This window comes from Episyrphus balteatus, chromosome 2 (genome assembly GCF_945859705.1).
Source record: "Episyrphus balteatus chromosome 2, idEpiBalt1.1, whole genome shotgun sequence".
NCBI classification, from domain to species: Eukaryota; Metazoa; Arthropoda; class Insecta; order Diptera; family Syrphidae; genus Episyrphus; species Episyrphus balteatus.
Genome location: NC_079135.1, coordinates 28,201,795 through 28,217,843, shown reverse-complemented (window position 1 = coordinate 28,217,843; position 16,049 = coordinate 28,201,795). Strand labels below are relative to the sequence as shown.

General features: G+C 30.2%; 1 protein-coding gene and 1 non-coding gene across 3 annotated transcripts in view; both read left to right on the top strand.

The window, feature by feature from the left end:
• The window catches only part of LOC129912582 (serine/threonine-protein kinase NLK), a 224,624-nt gene that overhangs the window by 90,180 nt on the left and 118,395 nt on the right, over positions 1–16,049 (top strand). The gene's annotated exons all lie outside the window — the stretch shown is intronic.
• Positions 9,151–9,223, top strand: Trnaa-agc (transfer RNA alanine (anticodon AGC)). Its single transcript has one exon. It is a non-coding gene; the product is annotated as a tRNA-Ala (tRNA).

The following is a 16,049-nucleotide window of genomic DNA, read 5'->3' as shown; positions in this document are numbered from 1 at the left end:
AATTAGAACGAAAGATATTTTAATTTGAATGCAAAAAAACAGACGTTTTCAGAGCAAAATAACAAACAAAAATCGAGGCTTTTTTTCAAAAAGAAATAAACAAACAACAGTCGAGAAAATGTGTTTATTTTTCTTAGTTATTTTTCTCTGAAAAGCCCTGTTTTGTTGCTTTTAAATTGTAATATCTTCAGTTCTATCTTCAACTTTGGAAACTTTTATACATTTTTGAAAACTGCAATAACACGACAAGTTTTCAAAATAATAAACCAGTGCCACACCATACAAATTTTTTTCAGGGTGTTGCTCTGAAATAAAAGAAAGAAATTGAGTTTTTATAAAACATGGAACTGTTAATTAATTTGCAGCAAAATGGCGTATGAAATAAAAAATATTTTGATTAATTAATTATTTCTTATTATTACTCAATGTTTTAGTGAAAGAATTGTAAAAAACAAAAATCAATTATGAGCGGAGGAATCAAAATACTGTTGCCAAGTCGGGATTTTTCGAAATTTCACAAAAACTGCATTAAATCGAAAACCGTAAGGATTTGGGATGAACAAGTTACCAAATTCTGAGAGCCCTAAAGTTGGCCTATCAGCATATTTCGTTTGATCCATTACTTATGGGACACCCTGTATGTCATTAGCGTACCTATAGAGTTTTAACTTCCTGTCATTTCCGCTTAAATATTACAATTCCATTATTACACAACCTAAGTTCTACCCTTGAAAACCTTTCATTACAATTCGGTAATTTCATTTGACTTTCAAACCTATCTAAAATTCTCACCAGTGCGACGCGACACGTTATTATTATTGTTGGCGGCAGTGAATTTTTATATAATTCGGTCTACTGATCTCTCAAACCACAATCAATTTATTTCTTCATTACTGGTTGCTACTACTGTCCAGAAGGAACATACACTCCTGCTGGCATTACCATCCACAAAACCGAACCGAACGAACCACAAACAAAACTACCATCAGCCAATTCCAATTTTCGACATAAATTTTCCACTTAAATGATCAACAACTTCCGTTTTGCTTTTTTTTTTCTGTTAACCTTTAGAGTTGGAGTACCTACTATATAAATGTGTGTATAGAGAAGTGCACTCCAGAACCAGAACGTAAATCAATGAAGCCTGTCTGAAGCCAAAAAGGTATTGTAAAACTCGAAATCGAAACCCAAAAATTCGTTAGAGTGCGTTGGACTAATAATGATTCCTTTTTTTTTCTCTCTTGTGTATTCCTTGTTGTTCTGTGTTACCTTTGTGTATTATTCAGGTTTTTTTTTCTCTGGGAATAAAAAGAAAAAAAAAAACCGACGACTACGACGAAAGGAATCCCTTGAAATGCTTTCAAGAAAATAAAAAAAAACTCTTCTTTCATCCTTCTGATGATGAATTTAAATGGTTTACACAACTTCTATAAGTAATCGACTGTAAAAGGGCTTCAAATTGGCCAAAGTCAATTATTATTCTCAATGTTGACATTTCACGAGGACAACGAGGACGACGTTGACAACGAACGACAACAACGACATAAAGTTCAAACGTTCTTCAACCCCATGTCAACCATTTCAAGGATTGGAAACATTTGTTAACGGTTCAGGCAAATTGCCTATTTCAAAAATAATAACAATCACCCACCAGCTTTGTTGTTGTAGTCAATCAGCAGCCCTTTGCCATTTTCTCTATCCCTTTTGCTGCTACGCTGATCAATCAATTAATTATTAATTATATTTCCTGATTGTGTATGTCGCACAACAACATAGTGATGACCTGCTGATTATTCTCAAATTAAAAAAAAGAAAAAATCAAAAGCAAAAGCAAAAAAAAAAACGCCAACAATGTAATTATTTTTTCAAACTTTAATCTCGTTACTCTTAATTAATTGTTTCATTCGAAAAAAAAAAATAGGGAGGTGACTTAATATTTTGTTGCCGTGTGTGTTTGCATTTTTGTTGTTGTTTAATTTTTAATATTTTTTTTTTTAACTGCTATACCAATATCCAATAAAATCTCTCACTTAAACTGGAATTTATTTTAATCCCTTAACTGTTGTAGATTAACATTTATATACCCAGAAAGAAGGTGAAGTGAGAAGGAGGAGATTGTTGGACAAAAATCTTCTCATCCCTTTGGTCTGGCAGGACGAGCGACAACAATTATTATTATTATTATTAACGTGAACAAGGACGACAAATATCAACAATAAAACAGCGAATATTGTTTTTTTTTTTATTCTGATTGCATACGCATTTTCCTTTTTTTTTTTGTCTCATTCTCCCTCAATATTCCAATATCGACATATCCTTAATTGGTAGGAAAGTTTTTATAACAAACGGAATTGCTTACAAATACAATAGAGTTGTTGTAGTTGAAAGTTGACCAAAATTCAATTTTTCAATCCCAAAAATTAAAATTAGTTTTTGTGAGTTTTACTTACATAAATTGAAATCAATCAGCCTTTTTCCAGACTCAATTAAAAAAAAAAAAACATGATGACTTGTCCGGTGTGATGAGTTGTTCTGTGATGAGTTGTCCACAACAAGCTGTTTGTAATGAATTGGACTGAAACCAGCTAATACATGAATGAAAATGATGGCAGAAACCATTGACTCAAGGTCCCAGTCGGAGGGGGATTCAGTGTCATAAAAATTAAACGAAGCGCAGAATTGTTTTAATTAAATAATTTATTGATCTAAAAATAGTCAACGATGTATAGAAACATAATACTTTGACATTTAAATTCTTATGAAATGGTCTATTCTATTGAAATACAAACATCAATCCACCCTTTGTTTGTACAAACGCAACTCTAAACAGATATTCGGTTGAATTAGAGCAATCGATACACGATATAAGGTTTTAATCGTTTAATATTTAAAAGTCTATTTACACGCACAATATTACCTATCTGTGAGGGGTTATACAAGTTCTTAGTAGCAGCAAAACAACCCTTAATATTAATAACCAAACAAATAGCTTCAATATAATAGTATAATTATCTTTGCATGACAATGAAAACTATCATACATCCCAAAAGTTTGTCTAAAGCTATTCAATTAATAGCCCCAATCAGAAATATCAACTTTGTGGATTTTATTCAGAAGTGAGACCACACATTGAAAAAAAACAAAAAAACACACACACACATAAAAAAAATCTCCTTTGGTCTTGTAGGGAACACAATATTTCTACGAAAAACTACTATATAAGTACGAGTACAAACAATTTAATATAATTACTTCGCACGCAAAATACCTAAAAAAAAAATAAACAAACACAAACAAAAAATAAACAACAAACATAATCTGAATAAAATAAAAATTTTCACTCGAAATCAACCCTTTGCTCTATCGTCGGTGGCGGCGGCGGCAAGGCGCCAAAGAACCTTTTAAAACCATAATAACATCCTCAAACCTTTATGTGTTTTTTTTTTTATTTTTTATGTGATGGGGGAGAAATATGAAACCAACAACTACTACATACGTGTGTAGTATGGTGAATTTTCGCTTTTGCCCAATTTTAAATGAAAATTAAATTCCAACCCTTTCGCAGGTTGAATGAATAACTTTGCATTTTTAACCAAAAGCCTCCACACCAAAAACCCACTCCCATTCAAAAACAACAACAACGACCACGGCACACCCCCACTGAACAGTGGAGTATTTACATTGAAAAATTGAAACACAGATTATTGCTGGAAATTTATGACGGTTTAATGTAATAAAAATACGATATATTTTTATTTGGAGTTATATTTTTTTTTTACTGTTATTCAAAAATTAATAATTGATTTTTCAAAAATATATTCAATTTTATGTTATTTATTTTTTTTTTATTCCAAAAACGCTCGAAGAATAATTCTCTGAATTTTATTCATAACTGATTTTCTTCACAATAAAAATACGTAAGATTTTGGTTCTGCATTTCTGTCTAACTGTTTGTACTTATTTATCCAGAGCTATAGTTCTAACGTGAGCGGTTGATCCACCCATACACAAGGAAAGGTTCTGAAAATCTACGTGCGGATGATCATAGATAGTATGTAACGAGTAAGAAAAAAAGAAGGTAAAATGTCCCGTAGACCTCTCAATCAAAGTTGGTGTGCACCAGGGAACCGTCTTGAGCCATTTTCTCTTTATCACAGTTCACAAAGATCAACACTTTATAATACTATGTGTGTAAAAATTCCCCCGACCACAGCAAAATGTTGATGATCCAAAAATTGTTTATTAAAGTTTACAGCAGAAGATGGTTAAAAAAAATGTTACACATACGCCCTAGTGACCGTTTATACAAAATTGGTTACCACCATTACGTTTGTTACCATTAAAACCTATGCAAAGTGGGGGAAGTGTCAAACTGAGTGTGGAACAAAAAAAAAAACACTTGTCAGCAGAAAAAAACTATTCAACTATTAGATATTATAAGTACACAAATGACATTTACATTTGAAGATATAATTTAAAAAATTGTTCCCCAAAAATGTTTTGTTAAAAATTTGTTGTACTCCTTTCAAACCGTTGTTTGACCTTGATTGCAGAGGAACTGTCATTTTTTATTTCATGAATTGGCAAAGGCTTATTAAAAAAAACTTACAATCTAAATTTGCAATACCCAATAGGGTGGGCCAAAAAAATCGAAATTCTTTTTTTTTTTGAATTTGTACTCCAAAAAATCGATTGCTAGACACCTCTAGAATATACACACCAATTATGAGCTCTTTAGGTATACGAATATCTTCTAAACGGTTAAAGCAATTAATTTGATGCCAAAGACTTCTTTGTAGAACGTTTAAGACCCTATAAGAATACATCTTGCTAACTTGATAATATATTCATTATTATCAGTAAATAAGAAAATTTTGAAAAGTAAAAAATGTTTTTATAATTTTTTTTAAATTTGACCTCGAATATCTTTAGAATGGTTAGTTTAATGAAAAAAAAAGTTATTAAGACCTTTTTTGTTGAACAATCTATTTCCTACAAGAATATGTCTTGCGCGTTTGATTTTTATAATTTTTCAATTTGTTACAAAATTAAGAACAAAAAACGATTTTTTAAAGATTTTCTCGATTTTTGGACCTCAAAAATCTCAAATAATAAGTGTTTTTTGTAGACCGTTCAATTTTCTAGAAGAAGAAACAAATTTGCTAAAAAGGCGATTTATAAAAAAATTATTTTTTTTAGTATAAGCTTGATGTACCTACCTAAAAATGGAAAATTGCGAAGCGGAGAACCTTCCCATTCATATAAAGAGCTCATATTTAGTGTGTATATTCTCGATTTTTTGGAGTACAAAATCAAAAAAAAAATTTTGTAGCCCTATCCTAACACACAAACATTCTTTTTGAGGAAGATGCACAAAAAAAAAATTTTGTGGAGATTTTTTGGGTTTTGTTGAAAATCTACGTCGTACACCGAAAAATAAATGTAATTTGTCTTTCTCACAGTATTTTTCCATTTTGGTGCATTTAAATATCTTATTACAATATTGTTTAGCCTTATTCTAGTTCTTAAAAACGACTGTTTCCTCCAAATTTGACCAAGCAATTGATAAACGAAAGAGTAAAATTGGTACAACGTCGCACAAAAAAAAAATTATTTAGGCCCTTGACGAACTTGACATTTAGTATTCTACGTTTGCTGGTGTTTCGGCGGCATTTGAAGCTTTTCTTTCAAACACTTCTTTTAAACATATTTTGAAATTGGAATTTTGGCCACAAGATTTATTAAGTTAAAATTTTCCAGTTTTTTTGGTAATTTACTAATGTGTTTTAGGCCAAAAACACATTAGTAACATTATTAATTTATTCTTTTGCACTAGAATTTTAAATCACTCCTTATTTCGAATAGAAATTCTTCAATGATTCTCCGTATCGCTGGTACTGTTGCTGAAATTGAAAAAAGAAATTTCATTCGCCAGAAACAATTTTATCTTCTCCAGCAATAAACTTAAAATGACCTTCAAAATCTCTTGTTATAAGAGAAACAATATTACATGAAAAATAACGATTTAGTAATCAACTTGAGCGGTTAAAAAAAAACTACTTCTAAATGCTTTTAAGAAAAATAAAAAAAAAAGTTATTACCTACTTGAAAAATTATCAAAATGAAAAGTAAAAACAAGAAAAAACTTTTTAAGTGTAAAACTTTGTTCTAAGTTATTTTTATGAAAAAAAAACACCAATCTACTAGCTAAGGTTTATCTGGCAAATATAATCCACTTTATCGAAAATTTTTCCGAAATTAATCCAAAAACTTCATCAAAACACCCAAAACAACAAAACAAAAGTAACAATAAAAAAAAAAAAAAATAAAAAAAAAAGATTGAACCCTTAATAAAAGTTGAAAAACCTCAAGAGATCAAGAGAGGTATAAGTATACCTACCGAGCTGTTAGTTTCTTATAAACTTTTCTTGATATGTATGAAAAAAGGTACACAACACAATCTACCTGTATACATTTAATACCTACCTGTCAGTCTACCTTAATATTAAGCTACTCAATTTATTTCCCTGATATTTTTTTTTCTTTTTTTTCCTTTCTTTCCTTCGTTTGAAATCCTAGAATTTTTATTTTTTTTTTGTTTTTTCAATTCTTCAATATCTGCTAAAGTTTTTGATACGATACCACGATACCCTACCTCTGCAATATGAATGTGGTAGGTGTGTATTTGTATGTTCGTGAGTGTACCATGAAGTCCAAAAAAAAAATCCCAGAATTCCTGCTCAATTAGGTTTAACTTCCCTAAAACGGTACACATCAGAAACAGAAAGAATAAAAAAAAAAACATAACAAATACGTATTTAAAGACCACCAGCATTGTATAACGGAAACAATAACCACATTTTCTCGCACACGCAAAGCCCCAGAAGCAAACTTTATAAAAAAAAAAATAAATAAAAAAAAAAAAACACAAAACACTTCACCTCTCTCCTATATATGTAGGTATTATAGCTTCCAACAAACTACTAAGGCTGCCTGTCACTGCCGCTGCCACCATCAACATCATACCATCAACTTGTGACATTTATGTGTGCAGAACACAACCAAACCCCAGCACAACAACAGAAAAAAAAAAAAAAAAAACGGGCCACGAAAAAAAAGGACCAAATCGACAAGAAAGAACGACGACGGCGACTATGACGGCCACCACGACATAGCGACGAAAAAAATCCTTTGTGTTACTACTTTTCTACTACTCTCATTCCTTCGTTCGAGCTCTCAGTCGTCGTCGTATCGTCTCAACACAAAAAGCACAGAAATTCCAAACAAATGCGAAACAAGGAGATTTTTTTTTCGTAATTCGTTGTGTTTTGTTGCTCTGTTGAAACCGATTCCTGGCACCGCAAAACGACTACCAACAAAACGGCCAGGACGAACGACGACGAGAAGGATGCGATGACGATGATGAGGACGATGACGATGAAATAGATTCGTTGAATTGACGGCAATGGCAGGCAGTCCTCACATCCTGAAAATCAGGACGATGAAAATGACGATGGTAGAAAAAAAAAAAAACGAGAATTGTAATATGTGCGCTGCGCAGCAGAAAAGACCCCACAAGACTCGACTCAACTCAACTCAACTTAAAACACTCCTTCGCATTCGTCGTCGTCCTTCCCAGCTGTTATCTGAATTTCTACTGCATAGAGAAGCAAAATGATAAAAGCGAATAATTTTTATGATGTCGATGTAGAAGAGAGAGAGAAAAATCTAAGGAATATCTCTAGAGCTGAAATTCTACACAATCTACTAAACCTGAACCGTTATTTTCTCGTTTAGATGAGTTTTCCAGGGGTTGCGGCAGTTTTTCTGCTGCTATCAAACATACGTACCTACAGATTCGTATCGTTTTCATCTATGACTTTAAGAATACACACATATCCCAAAAGAATAGAAAATATTTCTGCGGGCGGAATATTGTTCCAATGTGTTTGTGCGATGAAGCGGTAGCATAATCGACCCTGGGTATTAGAGAAGAGCTCATTTTTTTTTCGTCCTTTGGATTTCTATTTTCACCATCTCACCACACCCTCATTTGGGGGGTAATTTTTTCTCATTTTTTTTTTTTCTTATTTTTGTTTCAACCCCCAGCCTACCCCAATGAAGGACGAGAAAAAAAGGATATTTTAAGCTCTCTCTCTCTTTCTCCAACTTATTGAATGAATTTGTTGGCAACAAAAAATTATACCCCAAAAACGCGTTCCTAAAATGAAAAAAACACAATGACACTGAGCCGACGACTACGAAAAACATACAAAAAATGTTGAATGAATGAAATTTTGTTACAAAAAATTTATTCATCAAAGGACTTGAAAGTGTTACACGCCGCTCTGTTTGGTGTTTAGTTTTTTTTTTTTTTTTTGTTTCATCAAATTTGACTTTGGTTGAATGTTGAGTGGAAAGGATAATGGGGTTGGGTTGGGTTGGATGGTATACAACCCTCTTTCCCCATTTTTATTTTTTTTTTTATTCGAAATGAAATGTCTTTTTTATGAGGGAAATTAATTGGTAGAAAGTCTGTTCTTGGTTGTTATTAATGATTTCAGAGTCGTTCGCTCGCTCGATATGTTCGTTGAAAAAAAAAAAAAAAAATAAAAATAACGAGCACAAGCCAACTAACACAGAACACAAAAACGAGCAAGCGTTTGTTGCACTGATTTATGTTGGCGCAGATTTATGACACACTAAAGGGTGCGGTGTGATGTTGGTGGAGCCTGGTGATAGTGTTAGTGTGGCAGTAACAATAAAAGATTACACAAAACTTTGATATAGGTAATTCCTTTTTAAATAAGCACACGACCCAATAAAACTATAAACAAACACACTCACAAAAATAAGTTGCATGATATAAATAAATTTTTGATTTTGTTTTTTTTTTGTATTTGTGTGTGATTTATATTTATTTTATTATTGTGAATCGAACACGTGCGATTTGCCTTTGTTATTGTATGCGTGTTACATATTAATGATAACAGTTCAACGATTTGCATTAGGTAAGCAGATAATAAGACAGAGAATAGGGGGCTTTCAATTCGTGTGGTCAGTGGAAGTATAAAAATTAAAGTTGATAGATAGGTTGGGTGGAATTGGAAGCAAAACTGAAAGTCAAACTACTGTGAATGATTTTTATATGGGGATGTAGCTCAGATGGTAGAGCGCTCGCTTAGCATGTGAGAGGTACGGGGATCGATGCCCCGCATCTCCAAGGTGTTTTTTTTTTTTTTAATTTATTTTATATATTTTTTTTTATTTTACCTAGGTGGTTATATTTTCTCAAGAGGTTTTGTGGTTTAACTAGTTGGGGTTTGAAGGTTCGATAATTAAAATTCTCAAACTAACATGTGAACACAGTCTTATTCCATCTAAGTAAGTAGGCAAGGGTACCAAAGTTACTCCTAGGGAATTTTATGTAAAAAGAATGTTGTGTTTTTAGACATGTAGATTTGTAGGTACTAAATAACAAACTTAGATAAGCATGCACATTAGGGTGGGTCAAAAAAATCGAAATTCTTTTTTTTTAATTGGTACTCCGAAAAATCGATTGCTAGACCCCTCTAGAATATACACACCAAATATGAGCTCTTTATATTAATGGGAAGGTCCTCCGCTTTGCAATTTTCCATTTTTACATCAAGCTTCCACTAAAAAAAAAATAATTTTTTTATTAATTGACTTTTTAGCAAATTTCTTTTCATATTCTTGTAGGAAATTGAACGCTCTACAAAAAAGGCCTTATACACTTTTTTCGTTTATCTAACCGTTGAATAGATATTTGAGGGCCAAAAATCGAGAAAATCTTTAAAAATTCGTTTTTTGTTCTTTATTTTGTAACAAATTGAAAAATTATAATGATCAAACGCGCAAGACATATTCTTGTTGGAAATTGATTGCTCCACAAAAAAGGTCTTAATAACTTTTTTCATTAATCTAACCATTCTAAAGATATTCGAGGTCAAAGTTAAAAAAAAATATAAAAACATTTTATATTTTTAAAAAATTTCTAATTCACTGAAACTTCATTATTTTCAAATTAGCAAGATATATTCTTGTAGGGGATTAAACGTTCTACAAAAAATTCCTTGGAAAGAAATTGGTTGCTTTAACCGTTTAGAAGATATTCGTATCCAAACCAATGCTCACTGATTTCAATAGTTTTCTTATGACCCGTATGCATTGCGATTTGGATACGAATATCTTCTAAACGGTTAAAGCAATCAATTTCATTCCAAGAAATTTTTTGTAGAACGTTTAATCCCCTACAAGAATATATCTTGCTAATTTGAAAATAATGAAGTTTCAGTGAATTAGAATTTTTTTAAAAATATAAAATGTTTTTATATTTTTTTTTAACTTTGACCTCGAATATCTTTAGAATGGTTAGATTAATGAAAAAAGTTATTAAGACCTTTTTTGTGGAGCAATCAATTTCCAACAAGAATATGTCTTGCGCGTTTGATCATTATAATTTTTCAATTTGTTACAAAATAAAGAACAAAAAACGAATTTTTAAAGATTTTCTCGATTTTTGGCCCTCAAATATCTATTCAACGGTTAGATAAACGAAAAAAGTGTATAAGGCCTTTTTTGTAGAGCGTTCAATTTCCTACAAGAATATGAAAAGAAATTTGCTAAAAAGTCAATTAATAAAAAAATTCTTTTTTTTTTAGTAGAAGCTTAATGTAAAAATGAAAAATTGCAAAGCGGAGGACCTTCCCATTAATATAAAGAGCTCATATTTGGTGTGTATATTCTAGAGGGGTCTAGCAATCGATTTTTCGGAGTACCAAATCAAAAAAAAAATTTTCGATTTTTTTGACCCACCCTAATGCACATGTACCTATCATTCGAATAGCCGATTTTAAATACAAACAAAAAAACTTAGCGAATCAAGCAAATTTTTTTTTCTGTGCACAATGAGGTACCTTTTTCTTCCATAAAAAAATAATTCGAAAAATTATTTGATTTATGAACTTAATTTTAATTCCATTTCACTGAATATGTTACATATTTCTGTTTATCTTTCTTATTTGGAGACCACAAGATGCTTAGATTTTAAAAGAATGGTAACCAATTTACTTTTATCATATTTTTGACATTCCTAAGAAGAATATGAAAATAATTTGAGTTTTTCTTAAAAATTCAAAAAAAAAAAAAAAAAATTATTTTGCAAATTTTTTTATAACCGATTTTGTCACAAAAAATATCGGTAAAAAAATTGTTGACCTACAAAAATTTATTTTCCGTAAAAAAAAAACTAATATCAGCCAAAAATTTTTTTATTTGCAAATATATTTTTTTTTTTAGTTTTTGTTGAGTTTTCTCTCAATTATTTTCTGAAAATTCCTTCAAAATTGAGTATGTATAAGTTGCATTCGGCCTAATTCATAAACGTTTGTTAATTCCATTATTATTCTGAACGGTTTAAAGTAGTGGCTGAAGGTTCCAAAAAAAATATTCTTTTTTTTGCCATAATCAGTGTAAAGTAGTTGTGTATTGTAGTTGTTATGAAACCGAATTTAATACGTATTTATGTTCAATGTTTGTAAAAAAAACAAAAAGTTCCGCTAATTTCAGCAATTTTTGTTTTCATTTTTCCCCACTATGCTTTTTTGGCTGCGATATTGGTTATTAACTATTGCGAAATCCCGAAAACCAAAGCTGCAAAAATGATATAAATTTGAAGATTAGTAATTTGTCAACAAAAGTTATTTTGTTTCACCATTTAATCAGTGATTAATTTTGGGGTCACTGTGGTGTATGTGTAACATTTTTGTTTTGTAAATGAAAAAATCTTTACCCAAATTGTTCTATTCTCATTATTTAATCTCATTATTTAATGGTAGGCAGTGCCAAGGACTGATTTAGTGTTAAAAAAATAATAATAATAATAATAATAACCGTCTGATATAGCTTCAGATTTTTAATTTGCGATTTTATCAATTTATAGTTCAGCTTGTTTTAATATATTCTTTTTCAATGTAGCCTTAAAAGAAATTTTGAAAATTGCTTCCTAATTGAACTTATTGACTCTGATTTGAAAAATTTACGAACGATTTCGTACTTTAAAGTAAAAATGTTCGTTTCATATAATTTTGGTCTCACTTGTTTTTTTAATGTTTGAAATTATTAAGTTGGTATTTTAAAAGGATACAACAATCGAAAAAAATATTGCAAATAATGTTTTTGGAGAACAGTTCTTTTACAGGTAAATGTAACAGATTACATCTTCAAAATTTGGCTCTATGGAATTTTTTCTTCTTTTCCCTCGTAAAATTATAACTTAATGTTGATTCGTTAACACAATGAAGAAAATTATGTTCCCAAACCCATTTAAGTTACGGTCTTTCAGTGTTAAATAATCTTGCAGTATATCTCACCAAATTACAACTTTAAGAAATCTTTTATCTTACAAGTTACAACTTATTATTTTTATTGAGATTTGTTTTATTAATTCAAATACTAGTACAATTAATTACCAAAATCAACCTTTAAATCAATGTTTGCTGCCACAATCAAAAGATGAATACTTATCTGATGGCATTTTATAAATTCCATTTATTTTTAAAACATGATGCAATTCAAGGCTTTTTCCATCTGACGAAACATAGAAAAATTCTTGAATTGTATCTCCAAACAATCATTCAACTAAATAAACCATCAAATAGCGCTGCAGGCTTGGATAAAATAAAAAAAACATTTAAGATAAGCGAATGCAGATGCCATTAGTAGCCCACGCTACTTCGTAACAAAGATATAAAAAAAACAACAACTTTTATTATTAATTTAAACATTTCTGACAGCTTTGTGCTGTCTTACCCAAATCCTCTTTATGCAAAACATCAATTTTAGTTGACAAATTTATTTTAAAAGTCGACACTGCATTAACACATTTCTCCTCAGCAGCGAACACACATCAAATAAATTTATTGTTAGAACAACAGCAGGCTTCCTTCCGCATTATTTTTAATCTTAAAAATACAAATTTTGATTATTTGTTTTAATTTTAAGTGAGTTTTTTTTTTTTTTTTTTTTTGTTGGTTCTCTAAATGATAGGAGAAGCCACCAAGATAGGGAGGGTGAGTGTTTTAATTGCAACATAAATTTAATCGGCACTCTGTCATAATCTGGCCACATGCCAGATAGTTGAACACAGATTGTATAAATTGTGTTTGTATATAAACCGAGACCCCCGCCCGCTCTCCTCCTCCCCCTCCAATAATATACTTCTCTTCTCTCATATGCCCCTAATGGTGCGCGCGGTGTCATTGTTCTTATGTCTCTCAATTCACTTTGTTAGTCAAGTCAATAAAAAAAAATATTATTCTGAAGAGAACTGCTTTGATTAGATAAGAGATTACAGAGCAGGGTAATTCCGATGAGTTCAACGTGTTGACTTGGCTACTTGAGAGTTTAATAACCTTTTCTTGACGTTTGTTTGTATGTATATGTTTATTGTTAATAAGAGTACTCCACCCCCTCTGAACAAAATTAATTGTTACGTACGACATTATTGATGGTCTTTGTATATGGTTCTGAGAATCTTTGAGAAATTAATTTTTTTTATCAGATACTTTCACGTGAGGTTTATATATTTTAAGCATATATAGGGGATTTAAATGTAGTTAATCTTTAGGATTAAGTTTCATTGGGTTGTTTTTATTATTTCAAAGCTAATAATGTGAAGGTACTTTTTCTTTTTGAAACTTCTAGTAAAGATCAATATAGAATTACTATGTATGTTATAGATGGAATTGAGGGATCGGTAATAAATTTATTTTACTAATTCGTATATAAGAAAATAGTAGCGAATAAGCTTATCATTAAAAGAAATAATAAACTTTCCACGAAATTTCGATCGATGTTAGTACGAGTAGGAAGGTACTTTTTATATACAAGTAATATTGAGATATTTGACCATTTTAGATTCCATCTGAAAGGGTTTTTAAATGAAACTGAACAATTGGGGTCGAAATTCTGTAGGCCAAAATACTGTATGTCAAAATTCTGTATGTGCAAAATGCTGTAGGAACAAAATTCTGTACGTCAAAATACTGTATGAACAAAATATTATTTTGCCGTACAGAATTTTACAAAACAGAATTTTGCATGTGAGTATTTTGTTCATACAGTATTTTGACGTACAGAATTTTGTATTTACAGTATAATGACGTACAGAATTATGGTATTACAGTATTTTGACCCCACAGAATTTTGTCGTACAGAATTTCGACAAGCAGAATTATGACCCGCTCCCCAATCAATCATATAAAATGCAAGTTTGGTTTTAGTTAATTTTTTAATTTAAAATGGACTCTTTTAAATCTATAAAATGTAAAAATATTTGTAACCACTAAAAACCGTTAAAAAAGAACTACATTTACTGAAAGAAAAATTCAAAACCTTTTGAATCCTCAAAGTTTTAAATAGTATGTATTGTATAGTCTCATTGCTGGCAAAAAAGAAAACAACTTTTCTTAAAACTCTATTGATGAAGATTTAATACAATTATGATAATTTTTTAGAGACAAACATTTTGAATTGAAATACTTGATATAAACATTTAACAGTTCAAAAACGCATTTTTTGTGTACTTTTGACCTCGAATTAGAACACGCTGAAATTTTCTTTTTTTGCAAACAACTTAAATTAATGTTTGCTGGAACGTTTTTTTCTTTAAGTTCAAACATTTAAAAATTATTAAAAAACATCTGAAACGAGTCTTAAATATTTATGTTTAATATTAAGAATTAAGTTCTACATAGTGGTTTGCACGAACTTCAAATTGTGTCATAAATTCCTCTAAGATTAACATAACTTAGGGGGAAGAAATAGTAGATCTTAAGGATTTTATGTTCTACTTATAGTATTTTATTGACCAAAACAGAATAAACGTGGCTTCAAAAATTGATGTATATGGTAAAAAAGGAAATAAATTATCAATTTAATTTATAATTTACTCACATTTATTAGCATTAACCATCTACCGATGCACATAGGAGTATTTGCAGTAAAAACCTGGTCATAAGTCGATTTTCTGAAAATTAAAATTGACACCAAAAAGTTTGGCAAAGTGGGTGCAAAACAAACATGTGTCAGTGTGATGCACTCATTTTTTTTGTTTTTCGATCGTGTCTTGTTAAAAAATGAGTTCAGAGTTAACTGTTACATCCACCTCATTTTTATTTGAATGCGAAGTATTCCATTTAAATTTAAATGGAGAATTCTTCTTCAGTTATTTATTAACGATATTAATAAAGTTTTGAAAATGTTAAATGGTTTTTTCTATTAAAACTTGATATTTTTAGGTTATTATTTGAACTTTAATGATTTTGTTTTAGTATACCCCGTTAATCTGCGATGAATTGAAACTTATGAGTTAGTTTATATATTCTTTAACACAATGCAACAAAAATTGGGTGCTCTTAGGTGCTCTTTAGAGAACCGAGGGTCAATTAGTTTTTCACTTTCTGATAGAAAATACTCCTTACTTTATGCAACGTTTTTTATTTTTAAATTAAATTTACTGATGTCATTAGTGTATTTTATTTTGGGTGATCTTAATTAAGGTTGGGGAAGGGAGAAAAGAAACTGAGAATTGCGTATTAGGGATGAGGAAAAAAATTTGAGAAAAATAATGTCGACAGGCGGAGTACAGGCCATTAATCAATTTTTTTTTAGTTTTTGGTAAAACAATAAAAATAGCAAAAACTGGGTTTATATTGTATTTTCTTGTAGGAATGCTCGCTTTAAACAGAAATAATAAAAAAAACCACAAAAAATAATTATGGCCAGGTTTTTGATGAAAATACTCCTATGTGCGATGGTAAAATTCACAACACACATTTTTGGAACACTGTTCATTTTTTGTTTTTATATTGGTCAAATTAATTTTTGACAAACAAAAATATTAACAAAACAAATTCTGTCATATGAATATTTTTTTAAATTAAATTTAACACACTTTTATAGCCACTTTCACTATTTTACACTTTTTTTCTGCAATTAAAATTGCCAAAATAATAAATTTGTTA